Consider the following 26,773-nt stretch of genomic DNA (forward strand, 5'->3'; position numbering starts at 1 on the left):
GTCCTACTTCAGTGGATTGACAGATACATGGACACTTGTGGTACTGGCCCAAATGTTTTGATTTATATAGTGTGGTGGATTAACTGAGGTCAACTTGGAGCACCCAGCTGAGCTAAGTCAGTGTGGTGCTGGGTGTAGGGGGCCCACCTGAGGATTGTCGCCAACAGCATTGTGCAGGGGAAGGCAGCAGTGCTGTGGATTCTCCCGGAGAAGCTCCTCATGCTGGCTTTCCTGATATGAACTCCTCTGTTCTCACTGTCAGAGGAGTCCAGGATGTCACTGAGGATGGCTGTTGTTATAACCTGAGTTCTAACTGCTGCACCGTGATGCCTGTTCTGTAAAGTGCCGTGCTGCTCCCTCTCCCCTTCTCCCTTCACATCTAACTAGGTTAAGTTTTAATTTCCTGAAAGGCCATAAAAAAGGCCTGAGGTATCAGTTCCCGGCAACACCCTTTCCTACCCGGTGGCCCATCATAAATTGCGCTAATTGTGCTAATTGTGCTGTTCTTTACAAAAAAAGTGCTTGCTGTTCTTTAAGAAATGATTAACCTCAGGAAATTACAGAAAGTTCTGTAAGGTCCAGCTGCCAGCTGCAATCTAATTGTGTCAATAGCCACAGCATTCCTGTGGTTTTTAGCTGTATAAGTCACTGCCTTTAGCTGTAAGGTGCGCAGACTCCAAATTGCCTCCTGGAGACTGTGACGTCAGGCCTGGCCTAGAATAAAGGCTTTGCTCCCCAAATTTTAATTTCTTGCTTCCTTGGGTTTTATTCTGGGGTCTGAGCTATCACAGCTGTGATTTTTTTTGAGGGAGCTCTGGTTTTACCTTGAGCATTTCTACCTGGCTCCATTCAGATCCCGCAGCTTTCTGGCATAGATCCTTTATCCTGCTGGTACAGCCTTTCTAGCTTCCACCACTGACTTTTGGGCCTTCCCAGTGTGGATCCTTGATATGGACTTGCATGAGACATTGCCGTGGGCGCTAGACCTCCAGCTGGACTCACAGAGGGCATTGCTATGGGCTCTCGGTCTTCAGCTGGATTTATGCAGGACACTGGCATGGGATGTAGGCCCTTGGCTGGATTCTTTGGGCCTCTTGTGCATGGATAGATCTACTGCACTCTTCTGCCTTTGACTTTTTGGGTGAATATTATAAAATAATCCTATAAATTATGTGAATGTTGATTACAACACATAGCTTAACAGTAGGCTAACTTAAATCAGTTGGTAAAAGTAAAGGTGCTTTTAAAATTGGTGGCAGTTTTCTGTCAGGTTGGTAGTCACTCAAAATGATACCAAAATTGGTTTTATAAATACAATGGCTGGGCCTGGGATATAGCTCAGTGACATAAGTGCCTGCTGGCAAGTACAAGGTCCTGAGTTCAATTCCCTATACCAAAACCAAAACAAAACAAAACAATGCTTATTGTCTGTTTGCAATAATTCATCAAAGGGTTTTTTTTTTTGTCTTTTTTGTTTTTTATCGGTACCAGGGATCAAACTCAGGACCACACACTTGCAAGGCAGGTGCTTATGCTGCTGAGCTAAATCCCCAGCCTCTTGCAATAATTCATAAGTGAAATGAATCAAACTCATAAAGTCTCCCTAGTGTAAAAAAAACTGAGAGTAATAAGATCCCAAATGCAATAACTAAAAATATAAAAAATAGCCCTCCCATTTAACTGTTATGATTGGATCTAATGAATTATTTAAAAGGATTGTTGATATAATTAAATAAATATTAGTAAATATATTATTCTAATATATTTAAATTGGATGTAGTCAGAAGTTTAAGTTGTCCTAGCCCAGCCTCGACTGTTGGAGTTGACCACTTATCCACTCCAACCTGGTGATCTGGTGTGGGAAAGGCCTGGAAAGAGAACAAATTCCAGCTGAGCTAAGTTCCCTATCAAGTTCTGCTGACCACGGAGATGGTCATGAGCACTGCTAAAAAGGGATCTACTCACTACACTCGGGTCATAGGGTCATGAGACCATAGGGTAACACTGGGAGGCATCAGTATCACCTAAAATAACTGTTAAAGCTGACTCTAGAAAAACATACACAGCAGCTGGCTCCCCACCCTCTCTGAAAGCTACTTTGGATGGACCGCTGTATCAAACAGGTATGAGATTAAAGCAGAGTTCAGAGAGAAACTTAACCTCTCTCTCCCTCTGTAAAATCTTCCCAGCTGCAGGCAAGGAACTCTGGGGTTTGGGGTGTGTGTGTGTGTGTAAGCCCTCCCTTAGGAGTGCAGACTTGCCCTTTCTCACCATGGTCCTGTGCTCTTTTAACTGGTAAGAGACACACTTTGAGCGGTTCTCTCATAGGAATCTCCTCTCTTACAGGGTCAGTACTATGTACCATCATGGATAAGGCTAACACATGGGACTAAAAACAAACCTCTTAGCACACTAACATCCTGAGATGAGGCTGAGGAGATGACTCTGGCATAAGTGCCTGCTTATCAAGCACAGGAGGTCCTGAATTTGATTTCCAGTTACAAAGCCCAAAAACACCATTAACGAGTCCTCCAGAAAAATCCCTCCAGGTCTCTCCTGTTTCTTGGAAGTCCTGCAACAAAATTAGAAACTTGGAAAGGTACTTGGGACTCCTCCATTAAGCTGATAATCAATGTAACTAAAATCAGTCTCTCTAACCTTGAGATTTGATGTCTGCCAAGTACTGTTTTGTTAAAGTTTAAAATGTTGTAGGATCAGGACCTCTAAACAGGCTTGTCCTTGTCTCAACCGAATGAACTCCCTAACTCCCAAAACAATGGTCCTAAAACAGCTGAAATAAAGAACTTGAGGCAGACTCCAGAGGTTGAGATGGACATAAAGATTGAGTGCCTGGGTTGAATGAGTAGGTTTTCAGTACAGGCTTTTAGCAAAGGAGTCTGCTACACATGCCCCATGGCAAGACCATGGGATAGGCGGTTCTTTTCTCTGTAGGATGGGACACTGGTCCTGATGGAATATGCTGCACGGTGGTCTTATATTGGGACAAGGAGAACTAGAAGAGTCTGCTGCTGCTATTTCCTGTGTCTTGGGAGCTGAGTCACTGCTCTCCTGGCCTCTCAAGAGGGGGAGAACTATTTGCTGAACCTGTGGGGAATCTGAATCTGCATCCACGTCCTAAATGTCGCTGGAGGGCCACAGTTACTCTGCCTCCCAGTCCTTGGGCTGATGTCTGGTGGCACTGTGGGAAAAGGAACCTCTGCTGCTGCTGACCTCCTGGGTGGACTGGGACGTGTGCCCTGGTCCTGACAGCCATTTTCTTCACTCTGCCATTCTGTCAGCTCCCAGAACAAGAGGCTTCTACAACCTGAAGATTCTTACCAGGATCTTCCAATCCCCAAATATACATTAATTCGACTGGGGTGCCCAGAAGATCCTCCAGTGAATTTAAGGCAAGAAATCAGATAGCTACTGGATTTGAATTAGTACTGTCCTGCTGGTCTGCTATTAATAAAAATATAGATCAGATAAACTATCTATTACAACCAGCAAAAGATTATATCTTGGCATATAAACAACAAAGTCCCTTGCTATTAGAGGAAAGAGTCAACTTACTGTCTTTTCTTTTCTTTTTTGTTTTTGTCTTTTTTGAGATGGGGTCTCACTATGCAGTTCAGGTTGGCCTTGACCTCACTTTGTAGCCCAGGCTGGTCTCGAACTCGCAACGATCCTCCCACCTCAGCCTCCCGAGTGCTGGCATTACAGGTGTGAGCCACCACACCCGGCTCAATTTACCGTTTTAGGATGAAGAAAGTAAATTAACAATAGAAAGATTTGAAAACTCAAAAAAAAAAAAAAGAAGCCCATGAGAATAGGGGAAGCATCCTGTAATAATGAAAGAGAGCAATTATAAGAGGTAAAAATAGTTTTAATTGGTTCACATTTCATTAACCACCTTAATCTTCCCTTATTCTTGGTCTTAGCTTAGTCAATTAGCAGACAAGGACATGCAGGCTCTGCAAAGTCTCACTCCAGACATAGGAGTCTTCTCCAATCCTAGGACTCCAACAGGCTGAAAATAACTACCGAGAAAAATACAGACAGGATGGGATATGAAGTAAAGGTGTGGTGTGGGGGACGAAGGATGAAATAGGTGTAGGATGAAATAGCTTGCTCAGGTAGATTGGGAACCATGGAGCCAGGGCCATGTGAGATGCGGGGAGGGACTCCGGTATTTTGGAATAAAAACACAGTTTCTGAACTGGAGTGTGCCTGTCTGTGTAAGGGCAGCACTTGCAAGAATTTGCATTAAAAGCCTCACTTTTGCTGCCTCTGAATTCTAAGTCTTTTTTCTTTGGTCTGGACAAATGGGTTCATTTCTTGCCCTCAGTGATGCAGGGCAGACACTGGAAAATGGGTTCCTGAAGATCACAGCACTGTAGAATAGTGGGGAACCTGCCCTGATTTACCAATGGGGAAACTGAGGCAGCTTCGGAGCTGCAAGCCTGTTTGGGGTTTATTTCAGTTGCTTCCTTCAGCCCCTAAGGAGATGAAGGTGTAAGAAAGGGACCGAGCAGAGCTTAGCCAGCTTGGTGCTGCCGGAGGGACTGCCCTGGTACCTGGCTCCTCCTCCCTGTTGAGCCATGCTCCTGCCCCCAGCCACCAGCATTGCTGCTGGGACCTGTTTACAAAGCAGCCTTTTGTTGCACAACACCCCTGAGGGTAGGAACCATTGATCACACATAACATTCTTCTATTTACTGTCCTCTAACTCAGTTGTCCCACCTGTTGGCATCCCCAACTTTGAAATGTGTTAGAATTAGACAAGAAAATTAACAGGGAGAGGCTGGGAAGCCAGTGAGGCTGATACCTTGGGGGTTCTAGTTTTATTGCCCTCGAGATGCTTGGGTCACAGTCTGACTCACTGAATCAGTGTTCACTAGAGAAACAGTTATCACACAAGGTATACGATTGTATAAAAATATATAAAAGTTGGCTTATAGCGGCTACACAGAGTCAGAAGTGGAAGAGTGCAAAGGCCTCTGCACACCGTCCACGTGTCCAGGTGAAGGTCTGGTGCTCACTGAGTGTCCCATGCGAATCCGTGTCAGGAGGCTGGTCTCTGATGGAAGGCTGAAGAGTCTGCATGGAAGCCAGGAGATGATGTCCAAGAGGAACTGGAAGACCGCAGCTCCTGGGAAGGAACAGAAGCGGATCCATCCTTCATTCCCTTTATACCACCCAGGTGATAGCTGCCCTAGGGTGGGTTTTCCACATCACAGGGCATGGGCTTTCTGAGCCAATTTAGTTGAGTTTCTCTTATTCAGGTTGGCACAATCAATGAACCATCACACGCTTTCTGTGTGACATCTAGGGCGGAAACCCCAAGATTAGCCTCTCTGCCCAAATACTTGGGAAAGTTCTCTTTCTGTCCTGGCCAAGATGATTCTTGCTCTTCTGTCCAGCGCTCATTGTGCCTCACTGCCCTTGATTCCTGCAGAGACCTTCAAGCTGTGGCCAGCTCTGGGCTCATCACTGTTTGATGACCGGTAGTGCAGAGGATCACAAGGTCAAGTACCAGCTGTGAGACTGGCGTCCTAGGCCCAAGTATGAGCAAATGTAAGGCCCGCAGTGTGGCTCAGACTCCTGTCCTTGCTTATCTTCAGTGCCAGTCCCTGGTGGTGACAACTACATCTTCTCTTATCAGAGGCCCTTTCCATGGTGCCAGGCTTCACCTGGGACATATACTAGGGCCTGGTCCCTAGGTTGAGTGTGGCCAATCCTCTCAGGCATCCAATTGAAGGCCGGGACATTACTGCAGTCTCAGGGCCTCTAAGACAGTATTTACAGGAGTCCAATAAGAGAGCCACTGTCCCCTGGGATGTGAGCCTTTCTCTTGTGACTGTGTGTCTTGCTGTGTAGTTGAGGCTGGCCTTGAACTGGGTATACAGCTGCACCTCTTCGCAGGATCACACCTCTGGGTGCCATTCAGGAGTGAGCTTGCTGGTGAGGCAACGTTGTGCACCCCCCCCTTTCCTTGCAGGTATATGAAGCAGAGAATTATGGTAATTGGGCCACTTCAACCCAAAGGCTTCTCTGGTGGCCAGCAGCATGACACATGCTGCCCAGATCAAGGCTCTTGAGGCTCTTGATGAACAGGCAGCAAACATACTCCATGCAGAGGGTGGGACTTGGGTGCATTTGGGAGCTTAGAGATCCCTGAACTCTAGGAGAAGAAGACCTCAGGACGCAGGAAGAGGAGCAGAAAGTTCCCACCTTTCCTTAGCATTCCCAGCTCCACACTCCAACCAGCCAGTGCTCACCACCAAGCTCCGCAGTGCCTCTACTGAAAACAGTCACCAGGGACCCTCCTGAGGCGACCACATGTCCCTCCATGGGCACACACATGAGCAGGAAGACAGCACAGAGGGATATGGAATGTAGGAGAGGTCATCATGTGTCGATGTCGCTCCCGGCCGGCAGGAAGGACACACGACAAAGCCTGGCAGTGGACAACCTTTTCTTTTATTTTTCTTCTCCGTACAGCCTGCCCTGGGATCGCTCCCAGCCGAAGCCTCCTTTGGTCCGCTCCCCGCGGCTCCTTCTGGGCTTCTACTTCCGGGCTTCTTCTTCCTCCCCAGGGGTGGCACCAGTATATATACGGATACAGTGTCCAATCATGTTAAAGTGAGCAAGGCAAGCTGATTGGCTAACATCATCAGTTGCCAGGCAGACTATATTGTTGAGCGGGTTGCTTACGCGGTAAGCAGGAAACTAACGTGCTCGATGGGAGGGGTAATCTACCTCAGGCTTTACTCTTTACTACAGGCCTCACGTCCGCCAAGTGAGGCGACCGGGCTCGGGGCTGCGGCTCCCAACATCTCCCCCTTTTTTATTTTTTTTATAAATGTGCGCATCGTAGCCCTTCCTGGACTGGGTGCAGAGGCTTATGCCCTATGCGTAGGCCCACCGTAGGTCCTTGGCTTAGACCCTGGTCGGCCGTCCCATGGTCTGCCAAGGCCCTGAGGCCCTCGTCCTTTTTCTAGGGCCAGGCACAAACTGGACGGAACCTGGATGCACACAAGCTTGCACTCATTTCCTCTCCGTAAAGAAATCCCCTCGGAGAGAAATTTAGACCTGGGCAGCATCTAACAGTCCAGCGGCTTACGTGCAGGATGGGGTAGGGCCTGGCTTAGGTTGAGTCATGCTGGGGAGGCATGCTCTTACCCGTCATTGACTCATCTACCCTGCTATATCATAATTTTTTAGAGGAGGAGTGTGGGAAGCTCACCGTCCCTAGACTCGGTCGTAGGCTAGGCGAGCGAGCCATGCATATGCCTGAGGATCTTCTTGTCCATTTCGGGCTACCGCTATTTTTATTCATCTTGTTGGTTGGTCTGTGATGGATCTCCGGTAGGGCAGGTCTGATCTTCAGTCGAGGGCTTTGTCGCCCGTGTCAGTCTCTCCGGTACCCACAGTGGTTCTCGTCCCGATTCCTGTGGGAAAACACAAACCGCGCCTCGGTTCCAGCTGACCACTGGATCCGGGCCCATCCATTGTCCTGTCAGGACATCTTTCCACTTCACCCACCCTTTATGGTTGGGGGAAGGGTTGCAGTGCTCCACAGCTGGGGAGCAATTATCATTATTTAAATTTAAAAAATTGTGTGTGAATAGTGCCATGGATAATCGTGCCTTTGGGGCCAGGCCTTGGCCTACTCCCCCTTTTTGTTTTTGTAAAATTTCTTTGAGGCTTCTATGAGCCCTCTCAATGATTCCTTGACCTTGGGGATTGTATGGGATACCATGTTTTAATTGAACCTCCATCATTTTGCAGAACTCATTGAAGGCTTTGCCTATATAGGCTGGTCCATTATCAGTTTTTAATATTTTTGGTTTGCCCCATGTGGCCCAAGCCGCCAGGCAATGATTGATCACATTAGACACTTTTTCACCTGTTTCTGCTGTTGCAAATATGACGTGAGAACAGGTGTCTGTGGAAACATGAACATATTTAAGAGTCCCAAACTCCTGTATATGTGTGATGTCCATCTGCCAAACATCACCAGGGATCAAACCTCGAGGGTTTACTCCCATCGGTATGGCAGGTTTGTATGTGGCACAGGAGTCACATAGTCGCACGATATCTCGTGCATCTGCTCTGGAAACATGGAAATGGTTTGCTAGTGTCCTGGCATTGACATGAAACTTATCATGGAAGGCACGGGCTCGCTCGATTGGTGTTAGTAAGGTAAAAATCCATAACGGGCGAGTGGCAGTATCAGCAGCCGCATTCCCCTGTGCCATAGGCCCTGGCAGGGATGTATGTGCTCTTATGTGGGTGGTGAAGACCTTATGGTGTCTGTTCTGAAGCAATGTCTGGATAGACAGGAACAGCCCAGCCACTGTGGAAGTGGATCTAATTAAACCGGCAGTCTCAAGCACTTGCATAGCATTGACCACATACCTAGAATCGGAGACAATATTAATGGCTTCTGAGAACCGTTCAAGAATCATTTTAACGATCTGCAGTTCCACCACCTGAGGCTGATCAGGTTCAAATTGTATGGTAACCGGGGGCTTGCCTAGGATCACATAGGCGCCTATCCCCGTCTTGGAGCCATCTGTGTATATTGTAGTTGCTGGGACTAATGGCTCAGAGGCAGTAACCTTTGGAAAAATTATAGGGTGCTGAGTGACAAATGACAAGATAGGGTCTTTAGGGTATTGATTGTTTATATCCCCATGGAAAACACATCTCAGAATGGCCCATGTATCTATGCAGGCAGCCAGGGTCTTGATCTGGCTGGCGGTATAGGGTACTCGGATGGCTTGTGGTCCTGAGCCAAAATGTTGGACAGCTCTATCATGCGCTTCAAGGGCCAATGAAGCGACTGCCTCTGGGTAATGCTCTATGACTTTTGCAGGTGAGACCTTAGGGTGTATCCACAGTAATGGTCCTTTTTGCCAAATCACCGCTGTGGGCTGTAGACTAGTCTGTAGCAAACAGACATCAAAGGGTCGCCCTGGTTCAATAATAGCTTCTCCTTAGGCAGGGGCCACTGAGGTACCCAAACCGGATCATTTGACCTCCAGGTGATTTTGATCGAAGTGGGTAGGAGAGCTTCTTCAGCGGCCCCTAAGAAAAACCCAGCCCTTGCCTACCTTTTTTGTTCTCTACTGGTATTGGGGATGTCCGACCCTGTAGGGCATTGCCCAAGCCTTTGCCGGGGGTATATCCCTGGTTCCTGAGTATATCCTTAGCCTGGGGGGAGCAGTTTGACGTAAGCGTGACATCCATCTGAGTGAGGATGTCCCTTCCCCATAGAGACACTGGCAACTGCAACACAAATGGTTGGAAATGGCCCTGATGACCCTCCTCATCGCACCAGAGCAGGGTTGAAGCACTAACCTGAGGAGCTGACACCATCCCCAGGCCCTGCAGCGTGTTATCTGCAGTGTTGGTGGGCCAGTTGGAGGGCCAATCCTTTCTAGAGATAATGGAACGGTCAGCTCCTGTGTCTAGGAGCCCTGTTATACTCTTGCCGTTGACCTTAAGTGAGAGCATGGGCCTTTTATCAAGTATTATATGGAGTCCCTCGAAGACTTCCCCTGAGGAACCGAAACCTTGACTTTCTCTAATTTTCTGCTTTGAGGGAAATCTCCTGTGGAGACTGGGGAGCAGCAAGAGCTGCGCTATCTTGTCTCCTTTATTGATTACCATAGTACCCACAAGAGATTGAACCATAATTTTAATGTGTCCTGTGTAGTCTGAGTCTATGACCCCCGGGACTACTATGAGACCCTGAAGGGCCGTGGAGGATCTCCCGATCACCAGACCCACGGAATTTTCGGGTAACGGTCCCTTAAAGGTGGTTTCAACCACTTGAACACCCATATCAGGCACTAATATAAGTCTGGAGGCGACACTGAGGTCCACACCTGCTGACCCAGGGGTGGCCCTTGTTGAAGGCTGCCATCCTGAGCTGTCCTGTCTCTGGGGCGGGGGCCTGCCTGTGAAGGGGGCCCCCTCTGGCCGTTTTTTGGCCCTCTAGCATCTCGTCCACAAATACGGTTGCCCTGAGCATCAAAGACCGACCTACACTCCTCAGCTTTGTGTGATCCCCTCTTGCATCGCCCACAAACATATGGTTCTTCATTCCTAGGGCGAGGCCTAGCATCTGCATTGTTTGGGCAATGACGTTTAATGTGTCCTGGCTCCCCGCAGGCAAAACACCCTTTAGCCTTACATTCCCCTTCTAACCCGCGAGGTCCCCTCTGCTGTACAGCCGCGGCCAGGAGAGCAGCCACTCCCGAGTTGGAGAGCGGCCCCCCTATCTCTCTACATATCCTAATCCAGGCGTTGAGGTCCTTGTTCTTATGAGGAGCTATCGCTGCCTTGCACTCCTTTGTACATTGCTCAAAAATCAGCTGCCTTACCAGCGGTCGAGCCACTCCCGGATCAGAAAATATCTTATCGGCAGCATCTTGCATTCGGGCCACAAAGTCAACAAATGGCTCTGTGGTACCCTGAATTATTTTTGAAAGACACAAGGAGGCTGTTCCGGCACCACTTACCTGCTTCCAGGCGCGGAGCCCTATGGCATTGATTTGTTCATAGACAGCGCCGGGGAACTGAGTCTGATCATCAGCGTGCCGACCTTCTCCCATAAGCATTTCCTTGTTCCACCCCCGGTTTCCCCGATTGGCGTTTCTCTCAGCCTGCTCTGCAGAGAACTCTGCGTACCAGGCTCGCCAATCCAGGTAACTACCCGAGGGCAGACACGCCTTTGCCAGCTGAATCCAGTCCGCGGGGGTGAGGGGCCCAGAAGACAGGTTCTCCAGCATGGCAATGGTGTAAGGCGCAGTCGGCCCAAAGGTTGTAACTGCATTTTTAAGTTCTCTAATCTGCTTTATCTCAAAAGGCTCCCATGCATTACGTCCCTGGCCCATAGCTACTTGTACAGGAAATATCCCGTAGGGGCCACTATCTATCCCAGGTGGTGGATGTACCTCATGAGACAAACGTCCCCCCTGCCAAAGCCGCCTGTAAAAATACCGACCCGCCGGCGGCGGAGCATAAGACGGCGGCCATGATTGGGCGGAAAATGGGGGCCTGTGCATCACTTCCTGTTCTGGCGAAGGGGAAGGGAGCTCCCGGGCGGCCGCCTCGCGGCGAGGGATCGCCTCCGGGAACAGCCCCCAAGGTGGGGTGGAAGGCTTCGCCTCCCTCTCGCGCCGGGGAGCGCCCAGGAGCTCTCCACTCCTCCGCAGACCAAGTTGAGCGGAGCGCAATTCACGGCGCAATGCTGGGAAAGAACCCTGCGACTCCTTATCGAGCGACTTAGGCTCCTGACAGCTGGTCTCTTTGGCCTCCTTGCCATTCAACTTTCCCTCGTCCTCGGAGTCAGACGACTCCGAGGCTAGAGCCCCGTCCTTCTCCTTAGCATCTTTGTTCCCCTTGACGGGCCCCTCTCGGGAGCTCCCCGACTGGGCCTGCTCAAATACCCTGCGTACTTTTGTAAGCTCTTGAGAGCTTTCTCCACAACCACCCTCGCTCTTAGTGTTGCTACCTAGCATGTTTCCCATCTTTTAATATGTTACTCACCGCGTGAGGCCCAAGGAATCCGCCACTTACGCGTGAGCCTGAGGGGAGTCTAAAAGCCCTGTAGGTGCGCGCCACCCAGAGCCCAGGCTTATCCCCAACTCACCTGTCTCGCAGCTCTGTACTGGAGCGTTGTCCGCTGTCACGTCTCGGGGGTGATCAGTCCCCGTGCGGGCCTCCAAATGTCGATGTCGCTCCCGGCCGGCAGGAAGGACACACGACAAAGCCTGGCAGTGGACAACCTTTTCTTTTATTTTCCTTCTCCGTACAGCCTGCCCTGGGATCGCTCCCAGCTGAAGCCTCCTTTGGTCCGCTTCCCGCGGCTCCTTCTGGGCTTCTACTTCCTGGCTTCTTCTTCCTCCCCAGGGGTGGCACCAGTATATATACGGATACAGTGTCCAATCATGTTAAAGTGAGCAAGGCAAGCTGATTGGCTAACATCATCAGTTGCCAGGCAGACTATATTGTTGAGCGGGTTGCTTACGCGGTAAGCAGGAAACTAACGTGCTCGATGGGAGGGGTAATCTACCTCAGGCTTTACTCTTTACTACAGGCCTCACGTCCGCCAAGTGAGGCGACCGGGCTCGGGGCTGCGGCTCCCAACAATCATGGGTCAGGGCCACTGTGGGAGGACTGAAACATGCTTCCCCCAAATTATCTATGTAATAATCCCTGGGACCTTTTTAAAAATGCTTTTTGTTTTGTTTTTTTTTGGGTGCTGGGGACTCTGAGCAAGCACTTGAACACTGAACAGATCTCTGCAAGTGTAAATGTGACTTCATTTGGAAAAAAAGAAAACATTATCTTTGCAAATGTGATTAAGTAAAAGGTCCTTTTCTTAATTGTTATTTTAAAAATTCCATGATAGTGCACCATTCACAGATTGGGAGTAGAGAGAACAAAGGCACATCAGCAAACAAGCCCAGTCTGGGAACCAGCTCCATGTGCGGGCCACTGCTGGACTGAGAAAAGACAGACCCCAGCCCCTTCTGCCGAGAGGGGTAGCAACGGGAGAAGTACCATCCCTCTCTCCCCCACCTCAAGCAACCAGCTTGTCAGGAGAAACCCAGGCTGTGGTGACAGCCATGGAGGTGAAATGCAGCTGGACAACTGTGGTGCTCTGGTGTTTCACTAACATTGCAGGTCTGGGGCAGTGGTCTGATCATGGGTTCAGAGGATAGCGGTGCACAGTGTGGCATCTAGGGGCATCCCTTTCTGAGGGTTGTAGCCATTGTTGATTCCCTATTGTCTTGTTTTGAGGCCCTATATGGTTCTATTGTTTTGTTGGGTTGGGTTTTATTCTCTTTTGTTTTGTTTGATTATTTTAAATCTGATGGTAGGAGCAGCTATGTAAAGATAGCAAGCTATATTATGGTAGAAATCTTGGATTTATTATTGATGTGTTTTGAAAGCCTTTATTTCATTAATTGTTTTGTTTCTATTGTTTTTATTTTATTCTGTTCTGTTTGATTTTTAGTATGTCCGAAGTTATCTGCAGGTATTTTGTATACATCAAAAGGCATTATAGTAATTATTGTTGATCCTGTAATGTTTTGAAGTCCTGTGTATCTTATACTGGCTTGTTTTCATTTGTTTTATTCTGTTTTATCCTCTGTAAAAAAAAAAAAAAAATCCATTAATACTGAACTGATGCCTGATTTTGCCGCTCTTCTTCTATTTGGGCAGCAGAGGGAGCTATTGTACTTCAAATCGTTCACTGTCTAGTCATTGATATTTTGTAGTAATTTGTTCAATATTCCTCTTCAATGGACTTGTTTTGAGTACATTGGTGGCTGTACCACAGCATTGATGGTGTGTCCTACTATTATAGTTAGGGATTGCAATGAAAACAAATTAATACAGGACACAATAATTTATAGTATTATTTTATAATAGTCATCCAAAGAGTCAAATACAAAAGAAAGAGTGCAGGAAATGTGTCCACACTAAGACCCAGTGGATCCAGCTGAGGGCCTGAATCCCATGCCAATCTCCTGCACGAGTTCAGCAGAAGACCTACAACCCTTGACAATGTCCGCCATGAGTCCAACTGGAGGCCTGGAGCTCACGACAATATCTCACGCCGCAAGCCTGTTTCATGATTCTGCCCTGGGAAGTTCCAGAGTCAGTGGTGGTGGCCAGACAGTGTGCCAGCGGGATGAAGGATCTGTGCAGGTTAAGGGTTCTGCTCTGGAGCCAAGAAGCAAAGCTCAAAGTAGGGAAGCAGGGCTCCCCTGGAGAGTACCACAGCCGTCCTCAGCGACAACGAGGTCCTGGGCTCCTCTGACCATGAGAACAGCTGAGTTCATATCTGGAAAGATGCTCAACCATCTCCTCCAGGAGAACCAAGAACACCACCTCTTCCTCTCCAGGTCTCCTTTTGATCTTGGCAACAATCCTCAGGTGGGCCTTCCACACTCAGCACCGTGCTGCTGCAGTTCAGCTGGTGTCACAAGTTGACCACTGGTTAACACCTCCTCAGTGCATAAATAAAGACACGCAAGTTGTGCTGAATTTGAGCTAAGGGAGTCCATTCAAGCTGGATCCTATGTTTTTTGTCTCTTTCTGGGGTCCCTTGGTAAGACTGAGACCTCTGTGGTTTGCAATGGCCCAGTGGTAGGACATTTTAATCAGTACTCAGGCTTTGCCAGCAGTGATGCCCATCTGCTGTGGCATCATTGCATCACCTGGGTCGGTGCACCCCTCAGCAAGCGTCTGACTTTAGTTGAAACCAGATACATGTAAGGAACAATGTGGTGAGTCTGTGATTTGTTTCTGAAAATCCTGTTTCTCTTCCAGGCATGTTTACATTTGTTTTGGACATTCCTGTATGTATTAGTCTGGACTTGGATATTTGGAGTCTCAGTGTACAGGAGTTGTTTTGTAAGAGAGATAGAAGTGCATTCTTCCCACAGAAGGACTGGCATCTCTGAGGACCAGAGGCTGCAGACAGCTGGCAACATCTGCACTGTTCTGTAAATGCAGTGGAAAAATAATATGTAATAAAAATCCTAGATCTGAAGAATCTAGGCACTGTCAGACCAGTGTTAACGTGTGGAAGCTCTCTCCCTGCTGTGTGATAAGTCAGCTGTGCCTTGAGATGCTGGTCATTCAAAGGCACTAAGCAAGTTAATGATGTTACTCCTTGAGTAATTTAGGTAGAATAAAATTCACTATGGAGAGGATAAAATACCAGTGTTCAGCCATCCATCACCAGACCTTCTAGTGATCTGTGACTTATCAGTGAGCCTCAGTGAACCCAAAGATGCTAACAGTAGTTTTGAAAAATTGCTGTGGATACCTTTGGCCACTGTATTTATTTCAAGTTGGTGTCAATGAGTACAAACAATAGTCTGGGAAACATTGGTATTTTGTGAGCATAGAGGACTCTAGATCAGTAATTTTTAAAATTTTTCTCTTACAAAAAGAAAACTGGAACAAATAAATATAAAATGGTATATGTCATACTCATCAAAGGCTAAATATACATTTTCTTGGTTGTTCCCACAGAAACAAATTAGTGGAACTTTCAGAATTGTATTCATCCTACTCACCTACTACCATCTTAAAAAAAAAGGAAAAAAGGTCAGCCCTTTTAATTTTCCACAATTTTTAACAATGAATTCTCATGTACGTACTCTAAGACTACTCAGTTTATCAAGACATCTAAATCAATAAATTTAAAAAAATATGTATTCTCTCTCATACTGTGATGTTGCCCAGAAACTCCAACTAATGAGTATTCTTACAACTTTTCATTTCTTATAGTTTGCATGAAATATCTTTAAATCTGCATGGCAAATAAAACAGAAAGCTGAGTAGTATGTATATTCCCTCACATATTCCTAAGGCATTAAATAAAGTGTATTTAACACACAAGGGACAGTGCATCCTGATTTCCTATACCCTGGAGGTAATGTGAAAGAAGACAAATATAAAAATGATTTGTGACCAAATTTAGCTAGTAAGATACACCCTGCCTATTTGAGTTACAATAACATACCAAAGTTTGAGCAAGGGTGAATACCCAAATTTATCTTCAAGCAAATACTTAAAATGTTTTGCAAATATTTTCAATTAAATGTGCTTATTTAATAGTTTTTCCATCATGTGGAGATATGTACAGTGATTTCAAGTCAAATAAAAACATTTTTTATTTCCTTCCTGCTCTTTAAAAATTTATTTTTAAAATTCTACTTCAAGTAATTTCTTAGTTGGTACTTACATGATTTTCCACTTATAAAGAATATCCAGAATGGCAGAAAAGAATATAAAATGTTTAAGGGGTCATCTCAAAATAACCAAGTGGATTTGAAATTTTCTTTTGTATACTCGATGTGCTGCCAGGCCAGTGTGAAGAACACCTACAGACGGGAGCTCTGGCATCCCGACAACCACACTCGCAAGCACGCACAAGGGCATGCATTGTCCAAAACACTAGGTTTTCCTGGTTCCGTATCTAAACGTTTGTTTGTATCGCAATAAATACTTTTTTTTTTATTTAAAGAGAGAAGAAAAAAAAAAGAAAAAAGAAAAAAGAAAGGACATAAAAAAACAATGCAGTAAAAGGGTACAAATAATACATATTTATATATATATAATATATTATTATATATATAAAATATATATTTTATTATATACATAATAATAATATATTTTTTAAGAAAAAAATATATACAGTACGAAATCACCAGTTAATAGGTTACATATTATCTTCCCAGAAACAGTTGTCCATATTACTAATTTAAAGCATATAAAGTGAACATTCATACAGTGAAATTGGAGACAGTTCCATTCAATGATCCAACAAAAGCTCAGTTATATGGTTTTCCATCCTACACACTCGAACATACCTGCGGTTGTATCCCTTAGTCCATCTTACTTTCCTCTCTTTTTTACAGTAACAATTAGACTTTTAGGGTTTTATTACTCTCATGGTTCTTATTACTTTTTTGAAGAGAATTAAACCAAATGTGACTAAGCAAAACAGAGTCAGTTAGAACAGAAGGATGGGCATAGCACATGATGCAAAAATAGAATACCAGGTGATCAAAAGTGGTTACCATGTGCCTCTTGCTATTTTTAAATTGAGTTGTCTATATCATCAGGTATAATAGAATTGATCAAAACAGTACAGAACAAAACCAATAAAACCTATACTGAGGACCTTACAGGACTTCAAAAAAAAGGATAATAGTCAATCCATATTGGGCATCATAGTATATCTTATTGCCTTCAAAGTGATTGCCTAATACATTTTTAAGATTTTGTGGGTGAAGATCATTGAACTACGAGATTGATTTTTTTTTTTTGTGACAAGCAAAATGCTCCAGAAGTGTGATAGATGTCAGAAAGCCCAAAGCAAAGAGCCATGCATCAACATGCATGATTGGGAGTCCGAGGAAAGGCCCATGGCACTGGGATTCACTGATTTAAATCCAACTCCTCCCTGTAAGAGATAGTGTTTCATGATGGATGCAGATTCTGTTTGCTGCCCATGAGATGTACACATACCACTCCTGCTGCAGACTATTTGTGTTCATTTACAAGTACAAATTTAACTCCAGAAAATATAAACGTGGAATATGAATTTGAAGATACACAGCACAAACAAGAGTTAAGTGGAACCTGCCTGCAACAATATTTTATTTTTTCCTTAAAGGTGACAGAAAATTTGCACACAAATAAAACAGTTCTCATAGCAAAAAACTCCCCTACAAATAGCCAAGGTGTCCAGTCAGATTCCGCAGTGAGTATATGCTGTATCACTCTATTCCACAGGTATGCTTTCTTGGGAGTTTGCAAGGGTAGGATCAGCTTGTTCTGGAAATACTAGCTTCTCACAAACTGCTTCCTTTATTGGTAAATACTGTGATGTTTCATTAGGTTCCGTGAAGAGGGAAGGTGGAACATGCGTCAAATCAGCTATTTTGCTCTCTCGTGAAGTATATTCTCATAACACATAGGTCTTGTCAGCCTCATGGTAAAGCCTTGTGTCATTCATTCTGATAAGCACCCCATCAATTCCAAAGAAAAACTACAACAGCAGAAAGAAGCTGGAAGGCTCGACTCGTTTTCACATGCAGGCTTGAAACTCCATGATCATGAAGTTCATCCTCAAAGAGAAGAACTTCTTCAAAAAATGTAATCTGTTCTCTGGCTTTCAATTTCTCTGTATCTATATGATCTGTTGTAGGTAGAACCTTTAATTTAAGAGAGTCACCAAGTAGTGCTCCTTTATAATCTGTTATATAGGTCCAATCGCATGGTTTAACAACGTCTTTAGAATGCTCCCCTTACATCCTTCTTTCCTGCCACTCTTCAGCACAAGCTACTTTAAGCATTCCTTGGTAATTGTTTACACATTTTTAATGCATCTGTAGCACTGAACTCAATCCTCAAAGCCAGAACCATGTTGGATTCTTAAAACGTTGTCTCCAAACATCATTTCGGGAGAGATGGCATATTGCAATTCATCCACTAACTTCACGATGTGGGCCTTGGCTGCCGCCAACTTCCAGGGCCCAGAGGAGAACTTCTGGTGGCTGCTCTGGAAGCTGTGGATCATCATGGCTGAGGTGTGCGAGCTGTGATGGCCACACAGATGATTCTAGTGGTAACTTCTGTAGTCTTAGGAATAGACATAAATTGTACTACTTAATAAAATACATGGGCTCTCAGCTTTCTCACCCTTCTAGACACAAGCTGAAGCCTGTGCTTCCAGAGAACACATCAGAGTCAGGTTAGATCTCCTCAAATGTTCCAGTAGCCCTTTACTACCTCCATTAAGGTGTCAAAGCCCTGATGGGATGAGCCTAAGAGATCTTGTTTCTAAAATAGCCAGAGAGCCTGGAAAGGCCCTACCCTGATTTCTTGGGGAGTTTCTAGGGGAGCCACTAGGGGACTCTACCTTTGCCTCTATATGGTCAGTAGACATCAGTCTAAGGAGCGATCCCCCAATCAATGGCTAACAGAGCCCTATGGGCTCCATCTTACTCCAAGGCCAAGAGAGCCCTGGAGCACCTGCCTCTACTTACTTAAGAAGACATTTGGTGCTAGCACCAGAGCTTTAAGCAGAGACGTTTGCTTAGTAAGCACTTGAGTATCACCCAACAGGTCTTATTCTGATGAGGGTGCCCTCTGAGGGATCCCCGCTCTGGTTCTCTGTCCATTGGCCTCAAGATGAGCCATGGGGAATGTTATGGTTTGAAAATTGGTGGTCAACTTAACGCCAGCTGGATTACATCAGCATGCATTGAGAGAAGATCCTCCACCTGAGGAGGGTTGCCAGGATAAATAGGTGGAGAAGAAGAGAGATGTAGAGAGGGATTGAGGTGTTAAGGAGACATTGTGGTTCTCCTACGAGTTGCTGTCTGAGCTGTTGGTTCTCCTGGAGAAGCTTTGGTCTTCACATTGAGCTTTGCTTCCTGGCTCCGGAGGGGAAGACATGTGCTGCCTGGTCTCCAGGATGAACTCGTCATGCTGCTTCCTGGCACGTACCCGACTGTGCTTGTCGGAGGAGCTTGGGGCCTCCATGTCGCTGAGAACAGCTGTGGTGCCTTTCAGGACAGCCCTGCTCTTTGTTGTGAGTGTGACTTCTCGGCTCCAGTGTAGAAGCCTCATCCCACTAGCACAGCTCCTTCATCCTGCTGGCATAGACTTTCTGGCTTCCACCGCTGACCCTTGGGTCTTCCCGGCATGAATCCGTAAAAGAGACTTGTGTGAGTCCTTCTTGTGGGCTCTGGATTTCCAGTTGGACTCGTGGAGGCGTTGTCCTGAGCTCTGGGTTTTTATCTGGACTCATGTGGGACATTGCCGTGGGGTTTAGACTCTTGACTAAATAATCTATGTCATTGGTATTGCGGATAGATTTCCAGCATTCTCCTGTGTTAACTTCTGGTGGTCATTATAAAAATATTATAAACTCCATGTCCTGATCTGAATTGTTCTCTGTGTACAACCCCTGACTACAACAGGGAACATCCTGAGAAACACCTCACAGTCCCCGGCGATCACCATTAGGCTGTGTTCTTCAGTGGTGAGGCTGTTTTGATCTTGCCAATCTGGAAAAGGAGCACCTTATTTATTCTTGCAGTGCAGTTTGGGTCCAGAGCAAAATAGGAAATGGCAAGAGATGGGTACAGGAGGGTAGTTTAAGTTACAATACTGTTCTTTTTTTTCAGGCCCAAATATTCTTTAATGCCAAAAATAATTTTACTTATTTACTTATTTTAAAGAGAAAAACCCAGAAAAATCAAGAAGCAAAGAATTAAAAAACAACAGAAGCAAAATGACAACATGAACAACAAGAACAAGAACAATGACAACATAGGATTTCATAGTAAGAGAGGAATTTAACGATGGTTATTGTGTTGTATATTGCAAACAATAATTTTAAAAGGCAGTGTCACCATTGCAAAGGGACATGGACAGGCATCTTCCTTACTTCATGAGGTAAAGCCTTTCATTTTCCTGATATCTTTTTAGACACTACCATGCAAAGCCTGTAAGAAAAGCATATCCATAGGTTTCAATATGTATGTTACAATTCAAACATGTCTGGCTACTTTTCTCATTTTCTCATTACTGAGACAAAATGCCCAACACCCTAAGTTAAAGGAGGAAAGGTTTACTTTGGCTTACAGTTTGTGGAGGTTTTAATTCATAGTTGGCTGGGTCTGTGGCAGAGGGACACTGTAAACCAGGCGGTGAATCAGCAAAACAGCAGGAGCTGAAGACAATGATAGCGCCCTCTGTCTTTTAGGCAAGCCACCCTCAGGACACCTGTCACACACAGAGACACCTTTAATCCTACCATCACACACAGAGGGCAGTGAATGAGGAGGTGGCTGTGAAGCCAAAGCTGTGGTAGGGACCCCAGAAAGCTGAAGAAGCCAGCACCATGGATTGCCCGTGAGAAGCCTTAAGAAGTGAGCACAAAGCAGGCAATTGTGAGTTTGATCCCTGGTACTGACAAAAACAGAGAGAGAGAGAGAGAGAGAGAGAGAGAGAGAGAGAGAGAGAGAGAGAGAGAGAGAGAGAGATATGAAAGAAGTGAGCACAGCCAGCCCAGGAGAGAAGCCATGGGTGCGAAACCCACCAGCTGTGTCATGGGGTGAAGCCACCCAAGCCCTTTGGAACTCATATCTTCCCTCAGTGGTACCCGATGCTGGACAAGGGATTGCAGGACTTAGCATTTGCCTTGCTGGATCTTGGACCTGCTTTGGTCCTATTCCTTTCTATACCCTATTTATAGAATGGAAATATTTATCTCATGTCACTGTATATCAGAAGTGTTTAACCTTCTTTTCATGTGTACAGGGGCTCACAGTTAAGAGACTGGCTTAAGTCTCAGAAGGCATATGGAGTTGGAACCTTCAGCAATGATGAAACTGTTAGGATGCTGACAACATCTGGACTAAATCCCTTGTGCATAAAGGGATGCTTATTTTTCATGTTATTATTCTGTTGTTGGTTTCCTGTCTTTCTACTCTGTTTAATTGATTGCCCTGCTTGGTGGTTTCTTTCTGTGGGTGTTTGTGTGTTTGTGTTCTTTATTTCTTTCTGATGTATCCTTTTGAGCATTCTGTAGTGCTGGTGTGGTGGTCATGAATTTCTTCAGTTATTCTTTGTCACATAAGTACCTTATTTCTCTGTTGAATTTGAAAGACAGTTTTGTGGGATACATCAGTGTGGTCTGAAGATCATTTGCTTTTAGGGATTGAAATACTTCATTCCTGTCTCTCTTTGATTTGAGGGTTTGTGCTGAGAAGTCTGCTGTGATTCTGATGGGCTCGACTTTATAGGTGATTGGTTTCTTTTCTCTATCAGCTTTTAATATTTTGTTCTCATGTTGAATTTCTGGAATTTTGATTATTGCATGCCTTGGTGTAGATTTATTTTGGTCAGGACTATCTGGAGTTCTATATACTTCATTTATTTGTTTGTTAAATTCTTTATCCATATTTGGGAAATTTTCTGCCATTATTTCTGTGAAGAGGTTTTTAATGTCCTTTGTGCTGTCTCTAGCTTTCTCATGGACTCCAGTCAATCTTTTGTTCTTCTTTGCTTCATCTTGTAACTGTTGAATTGATTTGTCATGGTCCCTTGTTATTGTTTTTAAAAAATTTTATTTTAAAAAGGGTAAAATTAAACATAACAAAACAGATCATAAGAAAACAATGTAAGAGACACAGATTTCAAAGCAAGACAATCAGAGACCTTCACTGTCTGTCTTATTGTCTCTTGTTTTCTTCCAAATAGTTGTCCATATTTTTACATACAGTGAATTCATACAAAACAAAATAGTATAAAACTGTTCAGAACAGGATGATGAAGGCATTTTAAGTCTTCAAGGCCAGACAATAAGGAAGTCAACAATGGCTGCCATAGTGTCTCTCATTCTCTGCAAAATATCTGTCCACACCTTCACGTATGTTGAAATTAAATAAAACAAAACAGACAAAAATCACTCTGAACAAAGAATAATAGTATTGCTGGATTTCATGTCATGATGCTACAGAATCTTCACTGGGTACCTTAGTGTCTCTTTTTCTTCAAAGTAGTTGTTCATTTCATTGTGCATTATATAATCAATTCTCATAAATTGTTTAGAAATACTATGCATACATGAGTCTCTACATGTATACCTGTCCTTTCTACATTAGATAGAAAAAATAAAACAAGACAAAACAAAACAAATTTCTAGAAAAACATGAAACGAAAAAGACATAAAACCACAATGCAACGTGATCTACAATGGTTACTATGATCTCTTATTATTTTCAATAGAATTCTCTGTATTGTCAGGCAGAGTATAATGAAACATATCAGTACATAAAAGTATTAATAAAAACAAAACACTGGGTACATTGACTTCAAAAGCAGGTAATAGACAAACCAAAATGGGTACCCTAGGGAATCTTGTCTTCAGAGTAGTTGTCTATGCTTTCAGAATTGATACTATGAAACATAACAGATTTGAATAAAATCAGTCAATACAAAACAGCGATCTAACAAAACCAGATTCAAATAAGATCAGTCATAGTAAGACAGTGTAAGTTATACAGGGTTTCAGATTAACTTAATAGGAAATTAAGGATGGTTACTGTAGTATAGCCTGCTATTTTTGGAATAGTTGTCTGTGTCCTCAAATCTAGTACAAGTAGACAGACTGGAGCAGAATATAATCAAACTAAACAGAGTGATGAGAATAATGTGGATTTTAAATCTTGATACACTATTAACAATGTCCTTTGCCTTCCTTTTTTAGACAATTCTGGTAATTTCTTGGTATTCTCTTTGAATCTGTTTCATGTATTTTAGGATTTTAAAATATTCTTCATTGAAGGTTTCTCTCCTTTTTCTGTGTTCCCCCATTCTTCCATCTGTGTCTTCTTGAGGGGTGCTTAGCATTTCTTTTATTAATCTTATTATATCTTGCTTTACTTGTATTAGTATTTCAGTTTTGAGTTCTTCTATAATGTCATGAAAATATTTATGTCAGCTGATGCTGTTTCCAATATTGCATGTTTGCTGCCTCAATCTCTTCTGTATTTAACTCTCCTGGATCCATGTTCCCTGGGTTGATGGCTGGAGGATTTTTCTTATTTTTTTCTCTTGTCATGTTTCTGGTTTCTTCCATACAGGTGCATGGTGGAGGTCCCAGCTCCTTTCCTTATTGGTTACGGTTCTTCTGAAGTGTGCTGGCTGCCCTCTCCAGTTTGCTGTTGATCATTGAGGTGCAATCAAGGATGGTGTAGGCTGGCCCCTCCCTTCCAAGCCATCAACCAGCGGGGGTCTTCACCATGTTAGTGTGTGCCATGTGGATGGAACTGGTTTGGGGCAATTTCCAGGGCAATTTCATCTCTGGCTATTGGGTCACGACCAGGGGCATGACCCAGCCCAAGCAAATCTCACCAATCTGGTCTGGGCGAGCAGTGGCCAACTGAAGCCACTGTGGTTCCTGGTTCAGGCCCATCCTGCCTAATTCCAATATGTCATCCAGCTGGTCTTCCCTCTCCCGCTGGAGGACTAAATTCTGAGCACTCACCGCGGGTTAGTGCAGGTCTCCACCCCGGCTCCATTCTCCATTGTGACATGTTCTCCCACCAAGGGCCTCTGACTCACCAGTCGGGGACTTCAGCATGACCATGACTTCAGCATGACCATGAGTCCTCTGACTCCAAGGTGCTCGGCACAGTGTGGGACTGGCTCTGGTGAGAGTGCATCTGGCTCCAGCCTTCAGTCCATGTTTTTCTTTTTCTTTTTCTTTAGTTTCTTCCTGGGTTATGAGAATCCCTCTCCTTTCATCTGGTTTTCTCGATGGTGGTAAATTCTAGTTTCTGAGCTGGTTCTCTTAGAGAAGCTCTTTATTTTGCTACTTATCGATCCACCATCTTCTCAGCACCCCCCTGGTCCCTTGTTATTTTTAAGATATCTATATTTTCCTGATTGCCTACCACCTTCCTGTCTTCTATATCTGATAGTCTATCCTTGTCTGCATTCAACCTGTTGTGTATACTTTCAGTGGAGTTTTATTGTTTTAATTTAAAGAGAAAAAAGAAAGGAAATAAAAAAACAAAGCAGTAACAGGTACAAATAGTACAGAATTTCAAGAAAAAAATACACAGTAAGAAATCACTAGTTAATAGGTTGCACATTGTCATCTTAGAAACAGTTGTCCAAATTATAAAATTAAAGCATATAAGTAGACATTCATACAGTGAGATTGCAGATAGTTCCATTCAGTGATCCAACAAAAGCTCAGTAATATGGTTTTCCATCCTACACACTCAAACATACATGCAGTTATATCCGTTATACCACCTTCCTTTCCTCCCTTTTTTTTTTTTAACAATAACAATTACACTTTTTGGGTTTTTTACTCTCACAGTTCTTCTTATTTTTTTTGAAGAGAATAAAACCTAATGTGACTAAACAAAAAGAGTCAGAACAGAAGGATGGGCATAGTACATGATGCAAAAATAGAATATCAGGTGATCAAAAATGGTTACCATTGTGCCTCTTGCTATTTTTAAAAGCGTTGCCTATATCATCAGGCATAATAGAATTGATCAAAACATTACAGAACAAGACCAATAAAACCTACACTGGAGGCCTTACAGGAATTCAAAAGAAGATAATAGTCAAATGATAATGGGCATCATAGTAAATCTGATTGCTTTCAAAGTGATTGCCTATACCCTCAAACTTGATACTATCAAACAAAATAGAATATAGTAAAATCAGACAGAACAAGATGGGGAGAGCAATACGAGGGTTCAAATCAGGTTAATAGGAAAACAAAAAAGTTACTATAATATATCCTGCTATTTTTAAATTTAGTTTTCCCTTAATTGAAAAAAATAAGAAAAAAAATAGATTAATTAAAAAAAGTGGAGACTGAGATAAAAGAGGACATTGTAACAGAACAACACAGGTCAGAACTGAACAATTTAAGCATCATTGTGTTTCACCCCCAGATAATCTAACATAATAGTAGTCACCATAGTGCCTCTTTCCTTGAATTATTTGAGTATAACTTCGTATACTATAGCATCAAGCATATGAAGCCATTCAAGAGAATTAAAGAATTACAGGATATTTAGAACCAGTTAACAGAAAATGAACAACGGTTTCTATACAATCTCTTTGCCTATAAAAAATTTTGTTTATACTATTGCATATAGTAAAATATAGTAAGATACAACATATTAAAACCAATGGAAACAGATGTACAACAGTTTGATGGGACTTCAAAACAAGATGATACTAAATCAGCACCAGTTTTTATGATGTGTTGTTTTCTTCAAAATAGCTATTCGTACTATCACTGATACTAAAATCAAACAACCCAGGTTAAAACCCTTGAAATTAATGAGTGAAAATATTATATGGCTTCAAACCAATATGACTGGGAATCATGATTACCACATACTTTTATGTATTCTTATCATTTCTTACACTAGGGAAACTATTCGGTATTTATACATATGAGTTTGATTTATTTCACTTATGAGTATGGTCTCAAGCTGCGTCCATTTATTTATAAATATCTCAATGTGATCATTTTTTATAGCTGAGTAGTACTCCATTGTAAAAAAATACCACAGATTTTTTATCCATTCCTCAGTTGATGGAAACTTAGGTTGTTTCCAAGATCTGGCTATTACAAATTGTGCTGCTATAAACATGAGTGCACATATATCACTGTGGTATGACGCTTTCAGTTCTTCTGGGAATATGCCTAGAAGTGGAATAGCTGGGTCAAATGGGGCTTCCAGTCCCAGCTTTTTGAGAAATCTCCAGACTGACCTCCACAATGGTTGTACCAGTCTACACTCCCACCAACAGTGCAGGAGCGTTCCTTTTTCCCCACAGCCTCTCCAGCATTTGTTGTTGTTGGTTTTCTTGATCTTGGCCATTCTTTCAGGAGTGAGATGAAATCTCAGTGTGGTTTTAACTTGCATTTCTCTAATGACCAGTGATGGTGAACATTTTTTCATGTATTTATTTGCCGTTTGTATTTCTTCATGTGAAAATTGCTTATTCATCTCAGATGCCCATTTTTGGATTGGGTCTTTGAATTTTGGGGGTCTGATTTTTTTAATTCTTTATATGTTTTAGACAGAAGTCCTTTGTCTGAGGGGCAGTTCACTAAGATTTTTTTCCCAGTTTGTGGGTTTTCTTTTCACTATGCTGGAGATTTCTTTTGATGTGCAGAAACTTTTTAATAAGAAGCGATCCCAATTATTGACTCTGGGAAGTATTTCCTGTGCAGTTTGAGTCCTGTTCATGAATTCTCTACCTACTCCTATGTTTTCAAGGTTTTTACCCAATTTGTCTTCCAATAGATTTAGTGTTTCTGTTTTAATATTTAGATCTTTGACCCATTTAGATTTTAATTTAGTACATGGTGATAGACATGGGTCTAGCTTTAGTTTTCAGCAAATGGAGAGCCAGTTTTTCCAGCACCATTTATTAAAGAGACTGTCGTTCTTCCAGTGAACATGTTTGGCCCCTTTATCAAAGAAAAGGTGGTTGAGTGTGTTTGTAGTTGTAGTTGTACCTTCTAATCTATTCCATTGTTCTTCGGCTCTGTTTTGGTTCCAGTACCATGTGGATTTTATTATAGTTGCTTTGTAGTATAACTTCAAGTCAGGGATTATGATGCCTCCTGACTTGCCTTTGTTGCTTAGAACTGTCCTTG

General features: G+C 43.7%; 1 pseudogene; it reads right to left on the reverse strand.

The window, feature by feature from the left end:
• Positions 1 to 17,217: 17,217 nt before the first annotated feature.
• LOC100724201 (TIP41-like protein) lies at positions 17,218 to 18,318 on the reverse strand (annotated as a pseudogene).
• Between the last annotated feature and the right edge of the window lie 8,455 nt (positions 18,319 to 26,773).

This window comes from Cavia porcellus, unplaced genomic scaffold (genome assembly GCF_034190915.1).
Source record: "Cavia porcellus strain 051 isolate PalLab524CR breed Dunkin Hartley unplaced genomic scaffold, mCavPor4.1 scaffold_1, whole genome shotgun sequence".
Taxonomy (NCBI): domain Eukaryota; kingdom Metazoa; phylum Chordata; class Mammalia; order Rodentia; family Caviidae; genus Cavia; species Cavia porcellus.